Genomic DNA, 18,399 nt, shown 5'->3' with positions numbered 1-18,399 from the left:
CGGTTATTAAATGTGTTTTCTTGTATTGAGTGGTAGATTCCCACACATGCACAGTACCTGCATCTTGTGCCACTGCTGAGGGTTGGGGGGTGGGAGGCAGTGGATCAAACCATTGTGAGGCAAAGGGTGGGGGTCGCAATCTTTCGAAACGTATAAACGAGCTAATAAGTGTCTACAATCAGCGCAAGTGCTTTCATTGCGTATTATGAATATTATTGAAATTACAGAGTTATGTTTCCAGTGATATATTTGGGGGTACAAATCATATTTTTCCCAGGATGGGTGGGGTTGTGTACCCCCGTCCCACCTGGGATTTCGCCTGTGGATCAAAGCATCAGCACTCGTATCGTCGTATTCCACCGGATCTCTCATCACACCCGCACCACACACTAGAATACTGCAGCACCGTTTCCCCTGCCATAAACCATCACATTGGTGCCACAAAAAAAGAGAAGATGACGATGTATAGGTTCGCAGAGAAAATTGTGTACTATTTTTGGATATTGATTAGCGATTTTCAAGGATGCAAATAAATTCCAAAATATGTGTGGAGTTTTTAGTTCAGATTATTAGTTTGAAATATGTGATCTATAAAGAGAGCTTTATAATCGCGATATTCACTTTTTGGGTTTGAATAGTGTGAGAAAACAACAATATATTTAGTGAGAATCACAAAATAGGGTACAAAATTATTTCTAGCTCTTAAAGGGGCAGTAGCCTACATGGGGTATACAGATTTAAATGACAGCATTATTTAATATGCAGTAATTCTTCTGCTATTTATTCTGTTACTAATAATATTTAAATGTTAATTGTTTATTCTGATTACAATTATTATTTCTCATCTTTTAACTAAATAATAATATTTTGCTTCCAATATGTAAGCACGTCAAATCAAAATGTATGTGTCACATACACATGGTTAGCAGATGTTAATGCAAGTGTAGCGAAATGCTTGTATATATAGCTGTCCGATAACACATTCTGAGCTCTGTCAGAACGTGTTAGACAGACCACAATATAGGTGAAGTCAACTGGCAAAGGAGTTGCATTTTTGAACAGTGATAGTCAAAGCGACCTTTAGCCTATCCCATGAGTGTTTGCAAGTTATATGACATATCAGATCTTATATAAGAGGATGTTGAACAACACAGTTAGACTCGCCCCATCCAAACATTTCCTTAGACTTGTCATCGCTTGGTCTGTCCATCTACATTTGGAATCAATGTTACGGATCTACCAGACCTAAAACTTTTCCATCCCAGGCCAAATATGAGTGAAATCAAACCTACCGATCCAGCAGACACTAACGCTGGAGAGGAAAAGGACGGGACAGCATCAAAAGTCTGTTCTGACAGTTTAAAAACAAAGAAACTTAAACCCGTAAGTGATACACTTTTGCATATGCAGCTGTTTGCCTTTTGCCTATAACATCTATATCTTCACGTATACAATATTGCTAATTTATTTGACAAAAACTTTTGCTTTATAATCTTGTTTTCCAAATAGCCCAAACCCCAGAATGCCGTGACAATCGCCGTCTCCTCTCGAACACTTTTCAACATGGATGAGGAACGGAAGATCTATGAGGAAGAGGGAGTCGAGAAGTACATGGCCTACATGAATCAACAGGAGCACGAGAATGAGCCACTCATGCCAGGTGTTGCGTTTCCCCTTGTGAAGGTATATTAGAGGGATTGAATTAACTAAAGATTTGGCTTACTTGCATGTCTGTATATGGGAGTATAAGACGGTGGGGTTGCACTACAACATATAAATTCTGTATTGTGGGTGAAAAGGAAACTTCATTCAATATGATGCCAATGTCTTTAGGCCTAGATGGAATTTGTGTAATGCATCTAGAATAGTGTTTTGCTCAGAATTACAATAGGCAATATTGTTTCCCACAATTATGCACACCCTCTATACATGAATGCATAAATGACACTTTGGCAGAATATTCTTGTTTTTCCCTATTTAAACTGTTCTACACTCTTAGTAGTAAAGCTGTCTGGAAGAACTTTTAGGGTTGCCACACCTACAGAACCTTTCCAGTTGAAAAAGTTTTCCTTGAGGAACCCCTCTGAAAAGTTCCTTCGAGGAACCCTTGTGTAAAGGTTTGAAAAGGAATATTTTTGTGATGGGAGGTATTAAATGTTGAGCCTTTTTGATAATATATTGTAGAGGTGCCTGTCTATCAGATTGGATGCATGGCTTATTGGAGCCGTGGCTTTCAGTCTAATACACACCAGCCAGGTTGTAGTTGGTCTAGTCTAGTACACACCAGCCAGGTTGTAGTTGGTCTAGTCTAGTACAAACCAGCCAGGTTGTAGTTGGTCTAGTCTAATACACACCAGCCAGGTTGTAGTTGGTCTAGTCTAGTACAAACCAGCCAGGTTGTAGTTGGTCTAGTCTAGTACACACCAGCCAGGTTGTAGTTGGTCTAGTCTAATACACACCAGCCAGGTTGTAGTTGGTCTAGTCTAATACACACCAGCCAGGTTGTAGTTGGTCTAGTCTAATACACACCAGCCAGGTTGTAGTTGGTCTAGTCTAATACACACCAGCCAGGTTGTAGTTGGTCTAGTCTAGTACAAACCAGCCAGGTTGTAGTTGGTCTAGTCTAATACAAACCGGCCAGGTTGTAGTCGGTCTAGTCTAGTACAAACCAGTCAGGTTGTAGTTGGTCTAATACAAACCGGCCAGGTTGTAGTTGGTCTAGTCTAGTACAAACCAGCCAGGTTGTAGTTGGTCTAGTCTAGTACAAACCAGCCAGGTTGTAGTTGGTCTAGTCTAATACAAACCGGCCAGGTTGTAGTCGGTCTAGTCTAGTACAAACCAGTCAGGTTGTAGTTGGTCTAATACAAACCGGCCAGGTTGTAGTCGGTCTAGTCTAGTACAAACCAGCCAGGTTGTAGTTGGTCTAATACAAACCGGCCAGGTTGTAGTCGGTCTAGTCTAGTACAAACCAGCCAGGTTGTAGTTGGTCTAATACAAACCGGCCAGGTTGTAGTTGGTCTAGTCTAGTACAAACCAGCCAGGTTGTAGTTGGTCTAGTCTAGTACAAACCAGCCAGGTTGTAGTTGGTCTAGTCTAGTACAAACCAGTCAGGTTGTAGTTGGTCTAGTCTAGTACAAACCAGTCAGGTTGTAGTTGGTCTAGTCTAGTACAAACCAGCCAGGTTATAGTCAGTCTAGTCTAGTACAAACCAGCCAGGTTATAGTCGGTCTAGTCTAGTACAAACCAGTCAGGTTGTAGTTGGTCTAGTCTAATACAAACCAGCCAGGTTGTAGTTGGTCTAATACAAACCAGCCAGGTTGTAGCTGGTCTAATACAAATCAGCCAGGTTGTAGTTGGTCTAGTCTAGTACAAACCAGTCAGGTTGTAGTTGGTCTAGTCTAGTACAAACCAGTCAGGTTGTAGTTGGTATAGTCTAGTACACATCAGCCAGGTTGTAGTTGGTCTAGTCTAGTACAAACCAGTCAGGTTATAGTTGGTCTAGTCTAATACACACCAGCCAGGTTGTAGTTGGTCTAGTCTAGTACCAACCAGTCAGGTTATAGTTGGTCTAGTCTAATACAAACCAGCCAGGTTGTAGTTGGTCTAGTCTAATACACACCAGCCAGGTTATAGTTGGTCTAGTCTAGTACCAACCAGTCAGGTTATAGTTGGTCTAGTCTAATACAAACCAGCCAGGTTGTAGTTGGTCTAGTCTAATACACACCAGCCAGGTTATAGTTGGTCTAGTCTAATACACACCAGCCAGGTTATAGTTGGTCTAGTCTAGTACCAACCAGTCAGGTTATAGTTGGTCTAGTCTAATACAAACCAGCCAGGTTGTAGTTGGTCTAGTCTAATACACACCAGCCAGGTTATAGTCGGTCTAGTCTAATACACACCAGCCAGGTTATAGTCGGTCTAGTCTAGTACAAACCAGCCAGGTTGTAGTTGGTCTAGTCTAATACAAACCAGCCAGGTTGTAGTTGGTCTAATACAAACCAGCCATGTTGTAGTTGGTTTAGTCTAGTACAAACCAGTCAGGTTGTAGTTGGTCTAGTACAAACCAGTCAGGTTATAGTCGGTCTAGTCTAGTACAAACCAGCCAGGTTGTAGTTGGTCTAGTCTAGTACAAACCAGTCAGGTTATAGTTGGTCTAGTCTAATACAAACCATCCAGGTTGTAGTTGGTCTTTTCTAGTACAAACCAGTCAGGTTGTAGTTGATCTAGTCTAGTACAAACCAGTCAGGTTATAGTTGGTCTAATACAAACCAGCCAGGTTGTAGTTGGTCTAATACAAACCAGCCAGGCTGTAGTTGGTCTAGTCTAGTACAAACCAGCCAGGTTGTAGTTGGTCTAGTCTAGTACAAACCAGCCAGGTTGTAGTTGGTCTAGTCTAATACAAACCGGCCAGGTTGTAGTCGGTCTAGTCTAGTACAAACCAGTCAGGTTGTAGTTGGTCTAATACAAACCGGCCAGGTTGTAGTCGGTCTAGTCTAGTACAAACCAGCCAGGTTGTAGTTGGTCTAATACAAACCGGCCAGGTTGTAGTCGGTCTAGTCTAGTACAAACCAGCCAGGTTGTAGTTGGTCTAATACAAACCGGCCAGGTTGTAGTTGGTCTAGTCTAGTACAAACCAGTCAGGTTGTAGTTGGTCTAATACAAACCAGCCAGGTTGTAGTTGGTCTAGTCTAGTACAAACCAGCCAGGTTGTAGTTGGTCTAGTCTAGTACAAACCAGTCAGGTTGTAGTTGGTCTAGTCTAGTACAAACCAGTCAGGTTGTAGTCGGTCTAGTCTAGTACAAACCAGCCAGGTTATAGTCAGTCTAGTCTAGTACAAACCAGCCAGGTTATAGTCGGTCTAGTCTAGTACAAACCAGTCAGGTTGTAGTTGGTCTAATACAAATCAGCCAGGTTGTAGTTGGTCTAGTCTAGTACAAACCAGTCAGGTTGTAGTTGGTCTAGTCTAGTACAAACCAGTCAGGTTGTAGTTGGTATAGTCTAGTACACATCAGCCAGGTTGTAGTTGGTCTAGTCTAGTACAAACCAGTCAGGTTATAGTTGGTCTAGTCTAATACACACCAGCCAGGTTGTAGTTGGTCTAGTCTAGTACCAACCAGTCAGGTTATAGTTGGTCTAGTCTAATACAAACCAGCCAGGTTGTAGTTGGTCTAGTCTAATACACACCAGCCAGGTTATAGTTGGTCTAGTCTAGTACCAACCAGTCAGGTTATAGTTGGTCTAGTCTAATACAAACCAGCCAGGTTGTAGTTGGTCTAGTCTAATACACACCAGCCAGGTTATAGTTGGTCTAGTCTAGTACCAACCAGTCAGGTTATAGTTGGTCTAGTCTAATACAAACCAGCCAGGTTGTAGTTGGTCTAGTCTAATACACACCAGCCAGGTTATAGTCGGTCTAGTCTAATACACACCAGCCAGGTTATAGTCGGTCTAGTCTAGTACAAACCAGCCAGGTTGTAGTTGGTCTAGTCTAGTACAAACCAGTCAGGTTATAGTTGGTCTAGTCTAATACAAACCATCCAGGTTGTAGTTGGTCTAGTCTAGTACAAACCAGTCAGGTTGTAGTTGATCTAGTCTAGTACAAACCAGTCAGGTTATAGTTGGTCTAATACAAACCAGCCAGGTTGTAGTTGGTCTAATACAAACCAGCCAGGCTGTAGTTGGTCTAGTCTAGTACAAACCAGCCAGGTTGTAGTTGGTCTAATACAAACCAGCCAGGTTGTAGTTGGTCTAATACAAACCAGCCAGGTTGTAGTTGGTCTAATACAAACCAGCCAGGTTGTAGCTGGTCTAATACAAATCAGCCAGGTTGTAGTTGGTCTAGTCTAGTACAAACCAGTCAGGTTGTAGTTGGTCTAGTCTAGTACAAACCAGTCAGGTTGTAGTTGGTATAGTCTAGTACACATCAGCCAGGTTGTAGTTGGTCTAGTCTAGTACAAACCAGTCAGGTTATAGTTGGTCTAGTCTAATACACACCAGCCAGGTTGTAGTTGGTCTAGTCTAGTACCAACCAGTCAGGTTATAGTTGGTCTAGTCTAATACAAACCAGCCAGGTTGTAGTTGGTCTAGTCTAATACACACCAGCCAGGTTATAGTTGGTCTAGTCTAGTACCAACCAGTCAGGTTATAGTTGGTCTAGTCTAATACAAACCAGCCAGGTTGTAGTTGGTCTAGTCTAATACACACCAGCCAGGTTATAGTTGGTCTAGTACCAACCAGTCAGGTTATAGTTGGTCTAGTCTAATACAAACCAGCAGGTTGTAGTTGGTCTAGTCTAATACAACCAGCCAGTTATAGTTGGTCTAGTCTAGTACCAAACCAGCCAGGTTATAGTTGGTCTAGTATGGTTGTAGTTGGTCTAGTCTAATACACACCAGCCAGGTTATAGTCGGTCTCAGTCTAAGTCTAGCATGACAGGTTATAGTCGGTCTCTAGTACAAACCAGCCAGGTTGTAGTTGGTCTAGTCTAGTACAAACCAGTCAGGTTATAGTTGGTCTAGTCTAATACAAACCATCCAGGTTGTAGTTGGTCTAGTCTAGTACAAACCAGTCAGGTTGTAGTTGATCTAGTCTAGTACAAACCAGTCAGGTTATAGTTGGTCTAATACAAACCAGCCAGGTTGTAGTTGGTCTAATACAAACCAGCCAGGCTGTAGTTGGTCTAGTCTAGTACAAACCAGCCAGGTTGTAGTTGGTCTAATACAAACCAGCCAGGTTGTAGTTGGTCTAATACAAACCAGCCAGGTTGTAGTTGGTCTAATACAAACCAGCCAGGCTGTAGTTGGTCTGGTCTAATACAAACCAGCCAGGCTGTAGTTGGTCTAGTCTAGTACAAACCAGCCAGGTTGTAGTTGGTCTAATACAAACCAGCCAGGCTGTAGTTGGTCTAGTCTAGTACAAACCAGCCAGGTTGTAGTTGGTCTAATACAAACCAGCCAGGCTGTAGTTGGTCTAGTCTAGTACAAACCAGCCAGGTTGTAGTTGGTCTAATACAAACCAGCCAGGCTGTAGTTGGTCTAGTCTAGTACAAACCAGCCAGGTTGTAGTTGGTCTAATACAAACCAGCCAGGTTATAGTTGGTCTAATACAAACCAGCCAGGTTATAGTTGGTCTAATACAAACCAGCCAGGTTGTAGTTGGTCTAATACAAACCAGACAGGTTGTAGTTGGTCTAATACAAACCAGCCAGGTTGTAGTTGGTCTAATACAAACCAGCCAGGTTGTAGTTGGTCTAATACAAACCAGCCAGGTTGTAGTTGGTCTAATACAAACCAGTCAGGTTGTAGTTGGTCTAATACAAACCAGCCAGGTTGTAGTTGGTCTAGTCTAATACAAACCAGCCAGGTTGTAGTTGGTCTAGTCTAGTACAAACCAGTCTCTTTCTCGGGGTCCATTGAATGATTGGACATCGAATTTAAAAGGTACAATATGCAGAAATCGCTCTGTCATTTTCTTGTTGCTAAAATTCGAAACAATTTGAAACAAACAGTCAGTCATTGTATCTAAACTGCTGTGAAATACATTTTCCATAAACAAAAATATTGTATTTTCACCTGGTATACAAAACCGAATGTAAAAGATGAAAAAAATGTACTTAACAGGAAGCATACAAATAGAAGATTTCTACCGCTTGTTAGACTTGCTTTCAATGAGAAGGAAAGATCTATAACTCGTATTTATATGTGCATTTGGTTGGGTCACCAAAAAGTTACATATTGCAGCTTTAATGCTGCTCCTTTGACCAAATATGTTGTTTTTATTGTTTAGGCCTCTTGTTCTTGATATGTAGTGGCCATCTTTGGCCACCATCCTGATGACTTTACATCACATTTCTATACGGTGATAATGTTTTTGTTGTTTTGTCTGACAGATTTAACCATTGAGAGATTCTGTATGACTGGAGGGAAAAGCCCCATTGGATATCTGAAGGCCTACATGACCAACCTGTACCTCTCCAAGGATGGAGAGAAAGTCACTGAGGCCATTGAGGAGGGTAGGTGTTGATGACACTGTTTTTTAGCCTCTAGAGATTTAACTGGTGTTGCTTAGCAATGGTGCTAAGTAAACAACTGTAGATGTACATTGTGGTAACACGTTATAGTATAGCCTACAGATATAATGCATGGGTGATGCTGTTGTAATAGGTTGTGACTCATTGTAATGGCTGGAATGGAATTAATGGAACATAGTCAAACATGTGGTTTCCATGTGTGATGTGTACGCTACCCATCCGTTTATTCCATTCCAGTCATTACAATGAGCCTGAGCTCTTGTAGCTCCTTGTACAACATCACGACACTTCCAGGAAAGCTTGTAAAACAGACCAAACAGTTCAGGCCGGGGTTTGAGAAGTCAATGAGAGAAGTGAAGAATTATTCCTTAGTTGTACATTAAGGCACATCCTAGATTGGAGCCAATGTCTTAAGTAGTTGAACGTGTTATTATCCTAACTTTGTGAAAATGACACATTTAAATTTGAGTCAAAACCTACTTTAAATTGAAGGAGTGGCTTTGATTTGACATCCTGCAGATGTGCAGTTCGGCGTGAGACAACTTAGACCTGATGACATGTATTTACGCATGAGATTAGTTAGCCAATGTCACCATGACACGGCCTGCAAGTGTGATCGAGGATTTTAATTACATACGTGTGTGTGTGTGTGTATATGTATATACACACACACACACACACACACACACACACACACACACACACACACACACACACACACACACACACACACACACACACACACACACACACACACACACACACACACACACACACACACACACACACACACACACACACACACACACACACACACACACACACAGTTGAAGTCAGATGTTTACATACACTTAGGTTGGAGTCATTAGTTAGTTTCAACCTCTCCATAAATGTATTGTTTATCAAACTATAGTTTTGAGAAGTATGAGGGACATCTACTTTATGCATGACACAAGTCATTTTTATAACAATTGTTTACAGACAGATTATTTCACTTATAATTCACTGTTTCACAATTCCAGTGGGTCAGAAGTTGACTGTGCCTTTAAACAGCTTGGAAAATTCCAGAAACTGATGTCATAGCTTTAGATGTTTCTGATAGGCTAATTGCCATCATTTGAGTCAATTGGAGGTGTGCCTGTATTTCAAGGCCTACCTTCAAACTCAGTGCCTATTTGCTTGACATCATGGAAAAATCAAAATAAATTAGCCAAGACCTCAGAAAAAAACATTGTAGACCTCCACAAGTCTGCTTCATTCTGGGGAGCAATTTCCAAATGCTTGAAGGTACCACGTTCATCTGTACAAACAACAGTATGCAAGTATAAATACCATGGGACCATGCAGCTGTCATACCGCTCAGGAAGGAGACGCGTTCTGTCTCCTAGAGATGAACGTACTTTGGTGCGAAAAGTGCAAATCAATCCTAGAACAACAGCAAAGGACCTTGTGAAGATGCTGGAGGAAAAAGGTACAAAAGTATCTATATCCACAGTAAAACAAGTCCTATATCAACATAACCTGAAAGGCCACTCAGCAAGGACGAAGCCACTGCTCCAAAACCGCCATAAAAAAGCCAGCCTACGGTTTGCAACTGCACATGGGGACAAAGATTGTACTTTTTGGAGAAATGTATTTTGGTCTGATGAAAAAAAATAGAACTGTTTGCAATAATGACCATCATTATGTTTGGAGGAAAAAGGGGGAGGCTTCCAAGCTGAAGAACACCATCCCAACCGTGAAGCACGGGGTGGCAGCATCATGTTGTGGGGGTGCTTTGCTGCAGCAGGGACTGGTAAAATAGATGGCATCATGAGGTAGGAAAATTATGTGGATATATTGAAGTAACATCTCAAGACATCAGTTAAAGCTTGTTTGCAAATGGGTCTTCCAAATGAACAATGACCCCCAAGCAAAATGGCTTAAGGACAAAAATGTCAAGGTATTGGAGAGGCCATCACAAAGCCCTGACCTCAATCCCATAGAAAATTTGTGGGCAGAAATGAAAAAGCATGTGCGAGCAAGGAGGCCTACAAACCTTATTCAGTTACACGAGCTCTGTCAGGAGGAATGGGCCAAAATTCACCCAACTTATTGTTGAAGCTTGTGGAAGGCCTCCCAAAACGTTTGACCCAAGTTAAACAATTTAAAGGCAATGTTACTAAATACAAATTGAGTGTATGTAAACTTCTGACCCACTGGGAATGTGATGAAAGAAATAAAATCTGAAATAAATAATTCTCTCTACTATTATACTGACATTTCATATTCTTAAAATAAAGTGGTGATCTAACTGACCTAAAACAGGGAAGCTTTACTTGGATTAAATGTCAGGAATTGTGAAACTGAGTTTAAATGTATTTGGCTGAGGTGTATCTAAACTTCAGACTTCAACTGTATATATGTGTGTGTATATGTTTGTGTATGTGTGTGTTACAGTTGAACTTGTGTTTATTTACCCCTCAAGCTGCGTACCCCCTACAGCACAAGGGTCAGCACACTCTCAAATGTTTTTTTGCCATCATTGTAAGCCTGCCACACACACATTATACGATATATTTATTAAACATAAGAATGAGTGTGGGTTTGTCACAACCCGGCTCGTGGGGTGACAAAGAGCTCTTTAGGACCAGGGCGCAAATAATAATATAATAATAATCAATCATTTAGCTCTTTACTTAGCCATCTAACATATAAAACCTTACTTGTTCATTGAAAATTGTGAATAATTCACCACAGGTTAATGAGAAGGGTGTGCTTGAAAGGATGCACATAACTCTGCAATGTTGGGTTGTATTGGAAAGAGTCTCTGTCTTTTCCCACAGTCTGTGCCTGTATTTAGTTTAGTGATGGCTGAGAATCCACTCTCACATTGGTACAGTACGTGGTTGCAAAGGGAATCAGTGTCTTAACTGCGCTATTTGCCAAGGCAGGATACTCTGAGTGCAGCCCAATCCAGAAATCTGGCAGTGGCTTTTGATTTCAATGAAATTTTCACAGAACCGCTTGTTGCAATTTCAATGAGGCTCTCTTCTTCAGATATCATTAAGTGGACTGGAGGCAACCAATCCAGTTGTTTGTGTCATCCGTTTCAGGAAAGTACCTGCGTAATTGCACACCCAACTCACTCAGGTGCTTCGCTATATCACATTTGACATTGTCCGTAAACTTGAGTTCATTTGCGCACAGAAAACATCATCCAATGATGTAAAGACCCGTGTGAGGTCCTTTTTAATGCAGACAGAGCAGAGCTCCAATGTCTTAATCATAGCCTCAATTTTGTCCCGCATATTGAATATAGTTGCGGAGAGTCCCTGTAATCCTAGTTTCAGATAATTTAGGCGAGAACAAACATCACCCAGATTGGCCAGTCCTGTGAGAAACTCGTCATCATGCAATCGGTCAGAGAAATGAAAATTATGGTCAGTAATGAAAACTTTAAGCTCGTCTCTCAATTTAAAAAAACGTGTCAACACCTTTCCCCGTGGTAACCAGCACACTTCAGTATGTTGCAAACGCGTTACATGGTCGCTGCCCATATCATTGCATAATGCAGAAAATACACAAGAGTTCAGGGGCCTTACTTTAACAAAGTTAACCATTTTCACTGTAGTGTCCAAAACATCTTTCAAGCTGTCAGGTATTCCTTTTCTAGCAACAGCCTCTTGGTGGATGCTGCAGTGTACCCAAGTGGCGTCGGGAGCAATCCACTATGTCTCCCTGTCATGGCTTTTGCGCCATCAGTACAGATACCAACACATCTTGACCACCAAAGTCCATTTGATGTCACAAAGCTGTCCATTACTTGAAGAATATCCTCTCCTGTTGTCCTGGTTTCCAATGGTTTGAAGAATCAAATCAAAGTTGTCACGTGCGCTGAATACAACAGTTGTAGACCTTACAGTGAAATGCTTACTAACAGGCTCTAACCAATAGTGCAAAAAGGTATTAGGTGAACAATACGTAAGGAAAGAAATAAAACAACAGTGGAAAATAACAGTAGCGAGGCTAAATACAGTAGTGAGGCTGTATACAGTAGCGAGGCTGTATACAGTAGCGAGGCTGTATACAGTAGCGAGGCTGTATACAGTAGTGAGGCTGTATACAGTAGCGAGGCTGTATACAGTAGCGAGGCTGTATACAGTAGCGAGGCTGTATACAGTAGCAAGGCTACATACAGACACCGGTTAGTCAGGCTGATTTTTATTTTATTTTACCTTTATTTAATCAGGCAAGTCAGTTAAGAACAAATTCTTATTTTCAATGACGGCCTGGGAACAGTGGGTTAACTGCCTGTTCAGGGGCAGAACGACAGCTCGGGGTTTGAACTCGCAACCTTCCGGTTACTAGTCCAACGCTCTAACCACTAGGCTACCCTGCCGCCCCAGGGTAGAGGATTGAGGTAGTATGTACATGTAGATTTGGTTAAAGTGACTATGCATATATGATGAACAGAGAGAAACCTTGGATCATTTTTACTCTAACTTCCGCGACGCATATAAGGCCCTGCCCCGCCCCCTTTCGGAAAAGCTGACCACGACTCCATTTTGTTGATCCCTGCCTACAGACAGAAACTAAAACAAGAGGCTCCCACGCTGAGGTCTGTCCAACGCTGGTCCGACCAAGCTAACTCCACACTCCAAGACTGCTTCCATCAAGTGGACTGGGATATGTGTCGTATTGCATCAGATAACAATATTGATGAATACGCTGATTCGTTCCCATAGCAACGACTAAAACATTCCCTAACCAGAAACCGTGGATTGATGGCAGCATTCGCGTGAACCTGAAAGCGCGAACCACTTTTAATCAGGGCAAGGTGTCTGGTAACATGACCGAATACAAACAGTGCAGCTATTCCCTCCGCAAGGCTATCAAACAAGCTAAGCGTCAGTACAGAGACAAAGTAGAATCTCAATTCAACGGCTCAGACACAAGAGGCATGTGGCAGGGTCTACAGTCAATCACGGACTACAAGAAGAAATCCAGCCCAGTCACGGACCAGGATGTCTTGCTCCCAGGCAGACCCAGGCAAAATGTTTTGCCCACTTCGAGGACAATACAGTGCCACTGACACGGCCTGCAACGAAAACATGCGGTCTCTCCTTCACTGCAGCCGAGGTGAGTAAGACATTTAAATGTGTTAACCCTCGCAAGGCTGCAGGCCCAGACGGCATCCCCAGCCGCGCCCTCAGAGCATGCGCAGACCAGCTGGCCGGTGTGTTTACGGACATATTCAATCAATCCCTATACCAGTCTGCTGTTCCCACATGCTTCAAGAGGGCCACCATTGTTCCTGTTCCCAAGAAAGCTAAGGTAACTGAGCTAAACGACTGATAAACAGAGAGTAGCAGCAACGTAAAAGAGGGATTGTGGGGACACACAATGCAAATAGTCAGAGTAGCCATTTGATTACCTGTTCAGGAGTCTTATGGCATTTTTGTCCTAGATTTGGCACTCCGGTACCACTGACATGCGGTAGTAGAGAGAACAGTGTATGACTGGGGTGGATGGGGTCTTTGACATTTTTTAGGGCCTTCCTCTGACACTGCCTGGTGTAGAGGTCCTGGTTGGCAGGCAGCTTAGCCCAAGTGATGTACTGGGCCATACGCACTACCCTCTGTAGTGCCTTGCGTTCAGAGGCCGAGCAATTGCCGTAATAGGCAGTGATGCAACCATGCTCTCGACATTGCAGCAGAACCTTTTGAGGATCTCAGGACTCATGCCAAATCTTTTTAGTTTCCTTAGAGGGGAATAGGCTTTGTCGTGCCCTCATCACGATTGTCTTGGTGTGTTTGGACCATTCTAGTTTGTTATTGATTTGGACACCAAGGAACTTGAAGCTCTCAACCTGCTCCACTACAGCCCCGTTGAAGAGAATGGGGGCATGCTCGGTCTTCCTTTTCCTGTAGTCCACAATCATCTCCTTAGTCTTGATTACGTTGAGGGATAGGGTGTTATTCTGGCAACACCCGGACAGGTCTCTGACCTCCTCCCTATAGGCTGTCTTGTCATTGTTGGTGATCAGGCCTACCACTGTTGTGTCGTCTGCAAACTTAATGATGGTGTCGGAGTCGTATCTGGCCATGCAGTTGTGGGTGAACAGGGAGTACAGGAGGGGACTGAGCACGCACCCCTGGGGAGTTCCAGTGTTTAGGATCAGCATGGCAGATGTGTTGCTACCTACCCTCACCACCTGGGGGCGGCCCGTCAAGAAGTCCAGGATCCAGTTGCAGAGGGAGGTGTTTAGACCCAGGATCCTTAGCTTAGTGTTGAGCTTTGAGGGCACTTTGGTGTTGAACGCTGAGCTGCTTAATTCTTGCTCCAAAAACTCCCGCTGCTTATTTTTCAAATTGGCATGTTTGTTTCTGAATGTCTGTGCAAGAGTGAAGGATTCATCGAGTTGTGACATAGTAATTTTGCACATATAACACAATGTCGATGAGGAAAGGCACTACTCCCAATATAAGTGAACCACAAATCAATGTAGTTCTCATCATATTAGCGCCTCCTCAATGGTCCAACGTCCTGTTGTTCAGTGCTTTCCCAGGCAAGGGGGCAGTAGCTCTTCGGCTGCATCGGATTCACAACTGTCAGTGTTCATAATAGCTGAGCTAACAACAAATGTACAATTACTGATGCTAGCATTGGATGTGCTTGTGGAAGCAGAACAACTTGTGTCGTCGACAGGTACAGGTGTAGTACTGCTGGTAGTAGCAGTACTACCAGTAGAGCTGGTATGTGTCTCTATGGACGCGGGCCTTACTTTTTTTTAACCATTTATACATTTTCAAGTCAATGGAATGAGCAGCAGCTATGTTTGGCTACATACGGACCGTTAGTGGAATTCCCGTTAGAGAGTAAGGGTTAATGTGATTGGATGTTAATTTGACTAGGCTACCTGTATTTGACATTGTGTTACTTCGCTGATCACTAAATGGTTTCATTTTATTTTTGCCAGTGAAACGAGGCTACTAATTGTTTTTAAATTTAAATTTTAAAAATTGTGAATCAGATATTTATTTGTCGTACCCCCGACGGCATTACGTGTACCCCAGTTTGGGAAAACCTGCACTAGACACTATTTATGGGGGTTATTAGTAAGAATTAAATCAATAAATAAGAATATAACAAGGTTTTTCACATTTTGAGATCAGTTGAGTCATCTTAAAATCAATAATTATACTCTTAGATTGATCTGAGGCCTGAAATGGCCAATCCAGATTCAAATCCAGATTCAAATCAATTCCTAGGACAAGGACTGCTGCTTCGAGCAACAAATAAATTCCAGCAACAAAAAAATGTGCATTCTGGTTTATGGACACGTTTCTTTGGAACAGAAATATTTAAAGATTATTAACTATTATTCATATTTAAAGATTATGAGATTATTTGTTATGAGAATGTATAAAACCCAAATAATATTTTATAAACAGGCATTGCTGCAGCGACCATGTTTACATCTGGGGATGTGGAGAACCAACTGTCCGACACACAGCTGAAAGTAGCTTTTGACGGAGACGCAGTCCTCTTCTCTGACGAGTCGGAGATCATCGCGAAACAACGTGGCCTGGATAAGTTCTTTGAGCACGAGCAGGAGTTTGAGAACATACCTCTTAAAAAGGTAATCACGAGAGGACTCTGAAGTACTACATGCCTACATTTTATGTAAATGTTTGACATTGTTTTTTTCTTCAGATTTCCTTATTTGGAGTCTCCTACACTGTTAGAAAAAATGTGTTATCTACAATGTAAAGGGGTTATTTGGCTGTCCCCCATAGGAAACCGTTTGATGAACCCTTTTTGGTTCCAGGTAGAACCCTTTCCACAGAGGGTTTTACATGAAACTCAAAAGGGTTCTACCCGGGAACCAAACAGGTTAATCCTGTGGGGACAGCCAAAGAACCCCTTTGTAACCCTTTTTTATAAGAGTGTATACAAGGGTTATAGATGTTCAACTAACTAGCAACCAACTTTTCAACTAACTGTCACACTATCCTTAATCCCTTAATTGTACCAAGTTGTTGCATATCAACATTGGCAGTTAATATCTTGGTGATAGTTTGAACATCTAAAGACCATATATAATAGGGGACTATCCCAATAACCCATTGATATGTATTATTTACTTTGATTTTGGACAAAAGTAAAAACAATACTATGCTAACCCTATGTCTCATTTGTTTCTCTCAGGGTCCCTTGAAGTGTTTCCTGGAGGTGCTGGGGAAGCTCCAGAGAAAGTTCTACGGCAAGAACGAGCGTATGTCCTGCCCCATTCGTACCTACCTGGTAACAGCCCGCAGTGCAGCCAGCTCAGGGGCCCGTGTCCTCAAGACCCTCAGGAGCTGGGGCCTGGAGATCGACGAAGCCCTGTTCCTAGCCGGGGCCCCCAAAGGGCCTCTCCTGCAGAAGATCCGGCCCCACATATTCTTTGACGACCAGATGTTCCACATCGAGGGAGCCAAGGAGCTGGGGACCATCGCTGCACACGTGCCTTATGGGATCGGACAGAAGTATCACAAGGGGGAACTTATTGAGCAGCCTGTCAAAGACAAGAAGTAAAGAGCCTCCTAGTGGTGGGGAGATATCATACGTTATGCAAATGCTTAGTTGCACACAACCCTGTCATCAGCTGTAGGACCTTTATTGTTTATCAGGATTTTATATTATTTCTCTTTTTTACACTTTATTACAAACATCTTATCAGAGAATATTGTATTAACAGGAGACAAAAACACATAGTTTTACTGTAGATGTAATACTCACATCAGGGACCAATGTCACCTAATGTTCTCTGTCATGAGGAGAGAAAGGATCACTTTCCTACAATCCTCATCACCATCACATTGTAGTCTTTAATAGTATTTGGTAAATATGTCGTTTTTTAAAATGAAAATGTCATAGGGTGTTCAAATTTTACACATGAAAGTATATTTAGCAAAGTGTATTTTATATCTTTAGATATGTGCACTCTAGTGCACTTACAAGGTAGAATGGTTATTGATATGAAGCGCTGAAAAAATATGTGTTTTGGTTTTGCTGCACACCATACAAAACAGACATTAACACATTATTTATTTATTATTTACACTTAGATGCAGTCGGGATCTTAAGCACTTACAAACTCGTACCATATCATGCGAATTGCATTTTTTTTTGCAGGACATGACATCACACAAAATGGATGATGTAGTACACAATTGTGCATATTTTTCAGGGACCCATTTTGGCTCGTGAGCACGACTTAAAAAAATATTGTCTGAAATGTACTGAACTTTAGAAGCAAAACTTTAATGTTTATTCCCCCTTTACTATCCATGCATTGTTCTAATCTATTTCATTTTCTTATTACATTTAATAATACTTGTTTTTAGATGCAAGAAACCTCACCTTGCTCTTAGTAAAGCTGTATTAGGCTATATGTTATATCAAAACCTCAAGCAAGCTAGTTCAACATATCTGTTTCACGAGTAAAATGTTACGTGTCAGGCGTTGTGTTTCAAATAGTTTACAGCTGAATATACACGATGTTTTGTTTATTTTTTCAGTTTTAACTGAACCTAAAGGGTTCTATATATAAATGCAATATATAAAGTGTTTTTCCCATGTTTCATGAGCTGAAATAAAACATCCCAGAAATGTTCCATACACACAAAAAGCTTATTTCTCTCAAATGTTGTGCACAAATTTACATCCCTGTTAGTGAGCATTTCTCCTTTGACAAGATAATCTATAAATCTGACAGGTGTGGCATATCAAGAAGCTGATGAAACAGCATGATCCCTACACAGATGCACCTTGTGCTGTGGAAAATAAAATGTGCAGTTTTGTCATACACACAATGCCACAGATGTATGACGTTTTGAAGGAGCATGCAATTGGCATGCTGACTGCAGGAATGTCCAACAGAGCTGTTGCCAGAGGAATTGAATGTTAATTTCTCTACCATAAGCCATCTCCAACGTTGTTCTAGAGATTTTGGCAGTACGTACAACCGGCCTCACAACCGCAGACCACGTCAGCCCAGGACCTCAACATCCGGTTTCTTCACCTGTGGGATCGTCTGAGACCAGTCACCCGGACAGCTGTTGAAATTGGGTAGTATTTCTGTTTCCAATTAAAGCCCTTTTGTGTGGAAAAACTCCATCTGATTGACTGGGCCTTGCTCCCAAGTGGGCCTACGCCCTTGCCCAGTCATGTGAAATCCATAGATTCGGGCCTAATGAATCTATTTCAATTGACTGATTTCCTGATATGAAATGTAATAGATGTGAATGACTGATTCATGTTTTTATGTATTAACAAATCTCACCGGTAGATGGTGTTGCTGGATACAAAATGGCAGATTATTTTTTTCCACTGGTTTGTGT

At 41.9% G+C, this 18,399-nt stretch overlaps 1 pseudogene; it reads left to right on the top strand.

Annotated features, from left to right (window-relative positions):
- Positions 1-1,181: 1,181 nt before the first annotated feature.
- LOC123995724 lies at positions 1,182-17,424 on the top strand (annotated as a pseudogene).
- The last annotated feature ends 975 nt before the right edge of the window (positions 17,425-18,399 follow it).

This window comes from Oncorhynchus gorbuscha, linkage group LG14 (genome assembly GCF_021184085.1).
Source record: "Oncorhynchus gorbuscha isolate QuinsamMale2020 ecotype Even-year linkage group LG14, OgorEven_v1.0, whole genome shotgun sequence".
NCBI classification, from domain to species: domain Eukaryota; kingdom Metazoa; phylum Chordata; class Actinopteri; order Salmoniformes; family Salmonidae; genus Oncorhynchus; species Oncorhynchus gorbuscha.
The sequence above is the reverse complement of the archived record's forward strand: the minus strand, read 5'-3'. Positions and strand labels throughout refer to the sequence as shown.